Source organism: Nannospalax galili, unplaced genomic scaffold, assembly GCF_000622305.1.
Source record: "Nannospalax galili isolate Female #2095 unplaced genomic scaffold, S.galili_v1.0 scaffold923, whole genome shotgun sequence".
NCBI lineage: Eukaryota > Metazoa > Chordata > Mammalia > Rodentia > Spalacidae > Nannospalax > Nannospalax galili.
In genome coordinates, this window is record NW_008349753.1 from 1,649,816 (window position 1) to 1,659,083 (window position 9,268).

Here is a 9,268-nt window from a genome sequence, read left to right on the forward strand (position 1 = left end):
AAGGGACACATCCCCCCAAAAGGTAAATATTCTTCTCCTGTTGGTTAAAAATATAACACAGAATACAACAGGAAAAGAGACAGAGAGTGACAGAGGTTAAAAAGAGGGCTGGCATCATCTTTGTTTCTCTAATGACACGTGAACAGGATAAAAGAAAAGATAAGAAAGCAAGCTTTGGGGATGCTTGAACAGAGCTCATTCAGGGTGCAGGGGAGTACTGTGTGAAGACTCTGAGGCAGCAGTGGCCTGGTGTGAGAGGACAAGCAGAGGACGGTATGGCTAGAATGGAGAAAGTCAGAGTGGAGAAAGGGAGCTGTGGAAGGAGATGGGGATGGGGTGGGCTGGGATTAACTGGTGAGGGAAGACGTAGCCCACTGTGGGTGGCACTGTTCCCTACTCAGGGATCATGGAGCTGCAAGAAACTGAGCTGACACAGCAAGCAGGTGAGCCTGTGTGTTTATTTACCTCTGCTCTCCACTGGGTGTGATGTGACCAGCTATTTGAAGTTGCTTACTTGACTTCCCCACAATGATGGATTGTAATGGAATTGTGAGCTGAAATAAGCCCCTTTCTCCTCTAAGTTGATTTTTGTCATGGTATTTTATCACAGCAACAGAAATGATACTAGAACAATCAGCAATAAAGACAGGAAGTCATTGGAAGGCTATGAGCCCAGGAGGACCATGGTACAGCAGTGTTTAAGAGGGAAACAGTGTTTCCTTCAGTCTGAAGGAAATACTTAGGCAGGCAGATAGGGAGAGCAGTTAACAGGGTTTGGCAGTCCTCCATGCAGGATGCATGTTTTGGACTGGAGTGCTCATAATAAAGGGGTGAGAAGACAGTGATGCTCTATACATAGTTTCATTAAGGAGCCACTAGGATTTGCACAGATGTGGTAAAGGGGTTGAGAAACAGAGAGTGTCAAATATGCCTCCAAGCTTTTGTCTGGGGTAGCTGGTACCTTATCAGCATGATAACAAAGGAGACCACAGCTAATTCATACTACAGGGAACAGTGGTAAAACTCTCATTGACCGTTTTGATTTGGATATAGTAACTTTGAAATGCCTGTGAAATATCCAAAGATGCCAAGTGGATAGGTTGATACACTGTTCCAGAGACTGCTGGAATCAGCAGATTCACTGATGCCTCCTGTTCACCTATTCTAACACAGCAGGACTTTACTTCCTGCTTCCTTCAGGATGTGCATAGCCATGTGACTTGTATTAACCAATGACGTGAAAACAGAAGAGTGTGGCTTCAGGCTGAAGCTTGAAGCTTAAGCGTGTGATTCACCTCATCCCATTTTTCCACTGAGGTGCTGGGACTGTGGGTATCCTGGGCTCCCAAGTCACCACAATGAGCAGATACTCCTACTGATTCACGATGGACATTGTAAAGCAAGAGAGAAAAACAGTTGTTCCAAGCCAGTGAGAATTGAGGCTATTGTGCAGAAAAGGCTAGGCTGCACTCACAACTATGTGTGAGACATAAAGGCTAGGATGTATTTAAAGCCATGGAATTGCATGAGATCAGCTGTGTGTTAATGACAATGTAAAGGGGTCTAGGACTGCAGTCATTTAGAAGTGACAAAATAGACTAAGATCCAGGGAATCCCTCCTTGGTTACCCTCGTGACTGGGATTAGCACTTTCTAGGAGACCCCAGAGAGCGAACTTGCTTCCAATTAGGCCCCAGCTAGACACTGGATCTGCCTGCCTCTTAGTCTTGGCTTTCCCGGTCTCCAGAAGAGTGAGCAATCTATTTTTGTTGTTTGTAAGCTATTGAGCTTCTGCTGTTTTGTTGCAGCAATTTCAGCAGACTAAGACAAAGCTGCAAGGAAAATAATAAGAGGTCAAGTGAAGACACTGCCTCAAGAAGGACAAATCAGCTGTGTCCCACACAACTTGTGGGCTAAGGACAGAGCTGTGCAGGAACATGTGGTTTGACAGCTTAAAGTTACTGGTGACCTTGACAAGATATGAAAGTTTAACTTTCTGGGGTTCAGAAATGAACGTGATAAAAGAAACAGAGATGACAAGTATGGAAATAGGCGGACTGGGAGGAATTCTATTCAGGTGAATAGAAAGTAGAAGGGTCAAAGAAGAGCATTTTAAGATAAAAGACTATTAAGCTAGGGGATGTCAGTCAGCAGAGTGCTTGCCCAGCATGCACAAAACCCTGGGTTCAATACCCAGCACTGTATAAACCAGGCACAATGGCACAGGTCTGTAATCCCAGAGCTTGGGAGAGAAGTTAGGAAAATCAGGAATTCAAGGTCATCCTCACCTACAGAGTGAGTTCAAGGCCAGCCTGGGCTACATGAGACCCTATCTCAAAAATAAATCAATGAACAAATAAATAGAAGATAGAAGATTACCAAGTGCTTATATAATAAAAAAGGAATAAGTGCAGTGTGAAAGAGGTGGAGGAAGAGGAGCAGGACTAGGAGGAGCAGGAGGAGGAGTAGCAGGAGGAGCAGGAGGAGGAGGAGCAGGAGGAGAAAGAGGAGGAGGAGCAGGAGGGGAGGAGGAGCGGGAGGAGGAGGAGGAGGAGCAGGAGGATCAGGAGGAGGAGGAGCAGGAGGAGCAGGAGGAGGAGCAGGAGGAGGAGGAGAAGAAGAAGAAAGAAGGGAGGAGGGAAGAGGAAGTCAGTCAGCAGGCCCCCAGGCTGCTCCTAAATTGTTGCTTGGAAGAGCAGGAGGAGGAGCAGGAGGAGCAGGAGAAGGAGGAGCAGGAGGAGCAGGAGGAGCAGGAGGAGGAGGAGCAGGAGGAGCAGGAAGAGGAGCAGGAGGAGGAAGAGGAGGCAAGGATAACTCCAAACCAATCAAAACCTCATTCCACTGCATCCCTGAGTTCAGCACCTATGTCACCCCCCTACCATGCTCCCCCAAAGGTCTGACTGGGATGCTAAAGGGGATGAAGTCAGGGTGAAGGACGAGCCACAGAGATTTGCCAGGTTGTCTGCTAAACCTGCTCTTCCAAAGTCAGAACCTAACTTAAAAAGGACTCTGCAAAGGAGCAGAGGTGTCCAAAGGGAGAAAGCGCAAAGCTGATGCTGGCAAGGAGGGGACCAGCCCTGCAGGCAGTAAAGATACCAAAACAGACCAGACACAGAAAGCTGATGCTGCAGGGGATGCAAAGAAAGTGTGTGCATTTTTGGTAACTGTGTACTTCTGGGAATGGTACAGTCTGAAATACTATCTCATCAAGTTTTATTAAAATGAATAACTTTGTTTCACTTTTTCAAAAGCTGTGTTGTTAGCACACAGAACACTTCATTGATTTGGGGGAGAAGGAATATGTGTCTTTAGCAAGATGTCTCCCAAGCTAGATTGCTGTGGGGGAAATGCCCTTCCCTGTTGGATTTGAAAGACTCCTCTCAGCTCCCATGATGGATTCCCTGATGTTGACACACTTAGCCACCTTGACACAAAATGCCTTATGGTGTGGTCATACTCAAAAATCATTCTGATGCCATTCTCCCTCTCCATCATCAACATAGATTTAACTCAGTTAAGACCAGAAATCTGTTGGGACCTGACTCCCCTAAAATTGGTTTTGTAGTGTGTCAGGAAATTTGGACTCTGCCATGATATCATTGGGGTGGTGGTCTTAAACGGTAACTTCCTTTTCTAAAAGATCCTGGGGCTTCAGATTGATAATTTTGTCATTTTCATTTCATTTTCTGAAAATTAGAGTCAACTTGTGAAAAGTTGTTAAGCAACATTCTTAAAATGAAATGTGAAGACCCACTCTAAATTCTGCCTGTTCAGACCATCACGTGTCTTCACTGGATTAATAATTTTAGTAGTCCATCCAAGAAAGGGTTTGAAAGTTTGTGTGCACTGTTAGCGAACATCTGCCTATGACCTGTCTGAAATACCACGCTCGTTTATGAAAAGTATCTTTAATAAAGATACAGTTTGGCTTGTCGTTGGGGCAGAAGAGCAAATAACTGCAGGACCATTGTCGGTGATGGGGGGGGAGTTAAAAAATGAGGATGCTAAGATGTGGGAAGAAGTGAGAGTCAAACTAGAGGGGCGCAGCCACAGATAGGTGGGCAGGTGTGGTGTGCACATTTGCTTCTCTTCAGTATAGTTTTCTTAGAGGGAAAGCTATTAGCTGATAGTGAGGCTGGCGAAGGTGAGGTTCTGCGTGTGCTGCTCCCTACCGCTCCCCGGCCTCACTCCCTGTCCGGGCTCTATACACCCTCTTCCTTGGACACACAAAGCACACTCCTGCCTCAGGGCCTTTGCACACAGTTCCCTGGCCTGAAATGATTCCCCCCTGCCCCAGGACCACATGGCCTAGTCTCTCACACAAGCTTGCTCCCCTATGTGTCATCCTATCAGAGAAACTTCCTAAAATAGCCAATCCACACAAGCTCTTCCTGCCTGCCTCTCTCAGGCTCTGTCACTTTCCTCACTTCATCTTTGTCCTTGCCTTTATTACCTATATATTTATTTGCTTATTTATTTCAAGTCTTCCCTGCCCCCAGAAGCTAAGCTCATGAGTGCTATTAGAATTTATGTTTCAGGGAGGACGTAAAATTACAATAAATCAAAATACAATCCTAGGTGTCAGGGGGTTAAAAGAAATGGAGCAAGATTACCAAGTGACTCTCCAAGCTCTGCTAAGGCTAATGACCAGGAACTCAAAACATTATTAAATGACAAATTAATGGAGGAAATAAAAAAGTATGGACATGTGTCAGTCTTCACTTTGATGATTAGAGGAAGGCAAAAACAATTCATAGGCCCCTAAAGGAAAATTTTAATTTAAATGACTGTAGGTTGTTAATGCCCATAAGGCACCTGGGAGACACAAACTATTTAGGATTATTTTGTTTTCTTCCTGACCAGACAGAAGAGGAAAATCCACAAGATCTACGATGCAATGACTTGGGTGGTTACATGACAGAATCGCAAAAGGTAACCCATGAGCCCCAAATCCAATATGTCTGCCAAACCCTTTGTTCCCAAGATGACTTCTCATTCCAGACTCATTTGCCTCCCGTCTGAGGCTACTGTTTTCTTCTTAGGAAATTCAGAGGAGCATTCTAGAGCAAGGAACAGACTTAGTCATCCTACAAAAAGCAGAACTGAAAAAATCAATAATTTTAAAAGCTGCTAGCCAGATGTAGCATTCAAGAGGCTAAAACAGGAGGATCAGGAGTTCAAGGTCAACCTGGGCTACATAGTGAGGTCCAGACCAGGCTAGACTAAATAGTGAGACCCTGTCTCAAAACAAATAATGACAAAAGAAGCCAAGTTTATTAGTTATTTTTCTGTTGCTGTGATAAAAACACTGACCAAAACAACTCATAGAAGGAAGAGCTTATTTGAGCTTACAGTTCCAGGGGAATTAACAGTCCGTCATGGTGGAGAGGCACAGTGGCAGGAGGTGACTGGAACAGGAGCAGAAAGTAGAGAGCTCACATCTTCAAATGGGCACAGGAAACGAGAGTAACTGGAGATCTGGCAAGAACTCTCTAAGAGTTAAGAACTCTCTAAGCCTGCCCCCAGTGACGTGTTTCCTCCAGCATGGCCACATCTTTGAAGACCTCCCAAAACAGCACCACCAACTAGGGACAAAATGTCCAAATAGCTGGAGCCTATGGGGGACATTCTCATTCAAACCTCCACACCAGGCACGGTTGTGCATACTTATAATCTTGTCTTCCCACCTGGGAGGTGGAGGCAAGAGGATCAGGAATTCAGGTCAAGACTGGTCTACATGAGATCTACCTCAAAGGAAAACAAAAAATGTGGCCATGTTTTGTTTTATTGTTTTGAGACAGAGTTAAAGACAGACACACATTAAACATCTGACCTTTCAAATCCCTGAGGCCTTTTGTGTCTGTTTCTTCAATCTCGATGGTTCTGGCTTCCGCTCTTGGTCCTTGTGTCTCTCTTGAATCGATGGCTCTGGCTTCCGCTCTTGGTCCTTGTTTCTTCATTTATTTGCTCTTTGTCCTTTAAGAATCCTTGATCTGAGGAAAATCTCTTGGGCCCTGAGTTGAATTAGAACCTCTTCCTGTGTTTGGGTCTCCCAGGTGCCTTATGGGCATTAAAAACCTATGATCATTCAAATTAAATTCTTCCTTTAGAGGACTATGAATTGGTTTTACCTTCCACCGTCATCAAAGTCAAGATCGACACGTGTCCATACTTTTTTCTTCCTCCATTAATTTGTCATGTTATTCCGTTAAATGCTTTACACGCTCACCTGCAGAGTCAGCTCTGTCCCTCTACCATTCCACCCTGCTTACTAACGCATTTGAAGTCACACGTCACTTCTAAAGAATTTCAGCATGCTCATCAATGGAGTGAATATTTTTCTATGTGGAGGATAAAATTTTAAAGGAATGACTTGCACAGACCTTAAGTCTTACTATCTTAGAAGTTTTAATCAAGACATTGAACATTAATATAACCTCAGAAAACTTTCTCATGTCCTTACATGAAAGTCAGCCCCAGCTCCACCCAACTCTACAATTCAGTTGTCCTGGTTTTTTCCCTTTTTAGATTAGTTTTGCCCATTCTAGAATTTTGTGTAAATATAATTGTATCGCTGCTGCTCTTTTGTATGAGACTTCTTCCACTCCACGTAATGTTTTTGTGAGATTTGCCCATGTTGTTTGCACACTGCACTCCTTTTTATTGCTGGCTAGTATTCTCCTGTATACATATACCACAATTTGTTTACCTATTCTTATGCTGATGAACATTTGGACTGATTCCATCTTAGGATTGTTATAAACAAGATTCTCTGCATATCCCCATACAAGTCATTTTGGGACCTGTTTTTATTTTCCTTGGGCTTCAGGAGTGGAGTTGCTGAGTCGTTGGGGAGACTTATGTTTAGTTTTGTAAGGATCTGCCGGACCCTCTTCAAAAATGATTATATTACTTTATTTGCACACTATGTGAATGCTGATGTTACTTTATTCCCACCACTGTGTGTGAACGCTGGCTTTCTCCTTCCACCTGCTGACATTCACTCTGAATAGCCATACTTTTGTAGCCCATCTTTATATCTGTCGAAGGCTTCATCTCCTTTGTGGCCCCAAGTATCAACCAAAACAGAGGCTACTATGCACAAAATTGAGAAACTGCCCTAGGGATAAAAGCCAGCTTCGGGAAGAAATGTGTCTTTTAGGTTCCATCTTCATTCACTGCGGTATCTCATTTATCTTTATTTGTTGGCATGACCCTTAAAACATTCAAACTTGAAAATCATCCAGAATTGTTCATTGTAACAATGGGAGAGTCGAGTCATGAATTTACCGTCCATTTTGTCATAAGAAGAAGTTTCCAGAATGCACATTTAAAGTTGTAAGTTGGGGCCGGGCATGGTGGCGCACACCTTTAATCCCAGCACTTGGAAGGCAGAGGCAGGTAGCTCTCTATGAGTTCTAGGACAGCCTGGTCTACATAATGAGTGCCAGGCCAGCCAGTGCTATATAGGGAGACCTAAGTCAGATCAGGTCATGCCTGTGCTTAAAATTTCACATGGCAATTAGAATACAACCTCAGCTTCCCATTTTGAACATGTTTGACTTGTGCCAACTTTGGAGATTTCACCTTAAAACCTTTCACTCCCACCAGGTTTTCTTTCTGGTCCTCAGGCACACTTGTCTCTTCTGCACTTGGGGGTAGCTGTTCCTTTGGTGGGCTGACTCTCTCATTGTCAGTTCCCCAGAGAAACTTTCTCTGACTTTGTCATCTAAAGCACTCTCCCTGAATCCCATCAATCACTCTTTTAGGGTATAATATTTCGTATTAATTCTTTGAGAATTTCATATATGCCTACAATGTATTTTGATCATATTCGCCCACACTTCTCCCCTTAACCCCTTCCAGATCTACCCTCCACCCTTCCGCCCCTCCCAACTTCATGTCCTTTTCTTTTTTAACCCACCCAGGCCAATTTGTGCTGCCCGTACATTCATGGATGACACTAATGATGGTCCTACGAGTCTGTGCGGTCACTTCATAGTTCTTTTTTAAAATTTTTATTTATCATTTTTTATTATTTTATGTGTTTGAGTATATTGCCTGCATATGTGTACGTGTACCCATGTCACGGTACAATGCCCATGGAGGTCAAAAGAGGGCATTGGATCCCTTAGAACTGGAGTTGCAGATGGTTGTTAGCCACAAGCATGTGGGTGCTGGGAACTGAACCCAGGTCCTCTGCAAGAGTAATCAGTACTCAACCGCTGAGGCACCTCTCCAGCCCCACCTCACAGTTCTTACATCCCTATGAGATTATATCGTTATCTTCTAGTCACTTTCTTGTTGTCTGTCTTACCTCCATGAGGATGAAAATTGCTGAAAGCAGGGACTGTGTCTGTCATTTCACTGCTTTTTCCCAGAGCCTAAAGCTGTTCCTGTAACATAGCAGGCATTTGGTTAGCAGTTGTTGAATGAACGAACAGGTCCTCCCAAGTATTCTGCAGAAACTAACCTATCAGACGTATATTTGAACGCACTAAATGTATTCATGGCTAAATAAATAAATATTCATTTTGTCGTTGTTTTGAGACAGTGTTTCATGTAGATCAGACTCATCTTGAACTCTGGATCCTCCCACCTCAGGCTCTGGAGTACTTGGGTTAAAGGCATCCAGGTGTATACCACCATGCCTAGCTTCTAAATTTTATTCAATTTAATTATTCATTCATTTATTTACTACTGCTCACTACAGAAGAAGATTCTCTGGCCAAGGATGAGAGCAGCACTAATCTGTAGGTATAAACATAAATATTTAGAAGGTTATTTGTCCATATGTTCAATTAGTAAAACAATAACACTGAGTTCCTCCCCACAGCCTGTGACGTTGCCAGCCATAAGCGTTTGATCAGGTTTACAGCACCAAGCATGAACTCTCTCCTGTGGAGCAGGCCTCGAGTCCAATCCAACCAGAAAGCAGCTGGTTACCCTGGTCACCTTCATGTCACTATTGCACCAGTGGGCGCGTCCTGCTTGTCAGAGCAGTGCTGCAACATACAGGGTGCACTGCTGGGTGAGACCATTGATGACTTTCTCCCACTCAGCAAGTACCTGCATAGCACTTTCCAGCACTATCAAAGTTAACCAGCAGGGAGGAAGTTTTCAGGTCCCTAAGAATAGACTACTTTCTTTTTAAATCTCATTTGCACAGTATCAGTCAGATTCTTAAAACAGTTGTGTTTATAGTTGCAGAGGAATTACTCAATATTTGTTATATAAAGAGATGCTGGTGAATTGCCCAAGCCTAAGTG

General features: G+C 43.8%; 1 pseudogene; it reads left to right on the forward strand.

The window, feature by feature from the left end:
• Positions 1 to 2,879: 2,879 nt before the first annotated feature.
• On the forward strand, positions 2,880 to 3,219 carry LOC108491499 (annotated as a pseudogene).
• Positions 3,220 to 9,268: the final 6,049 nt, after the last annotated feature.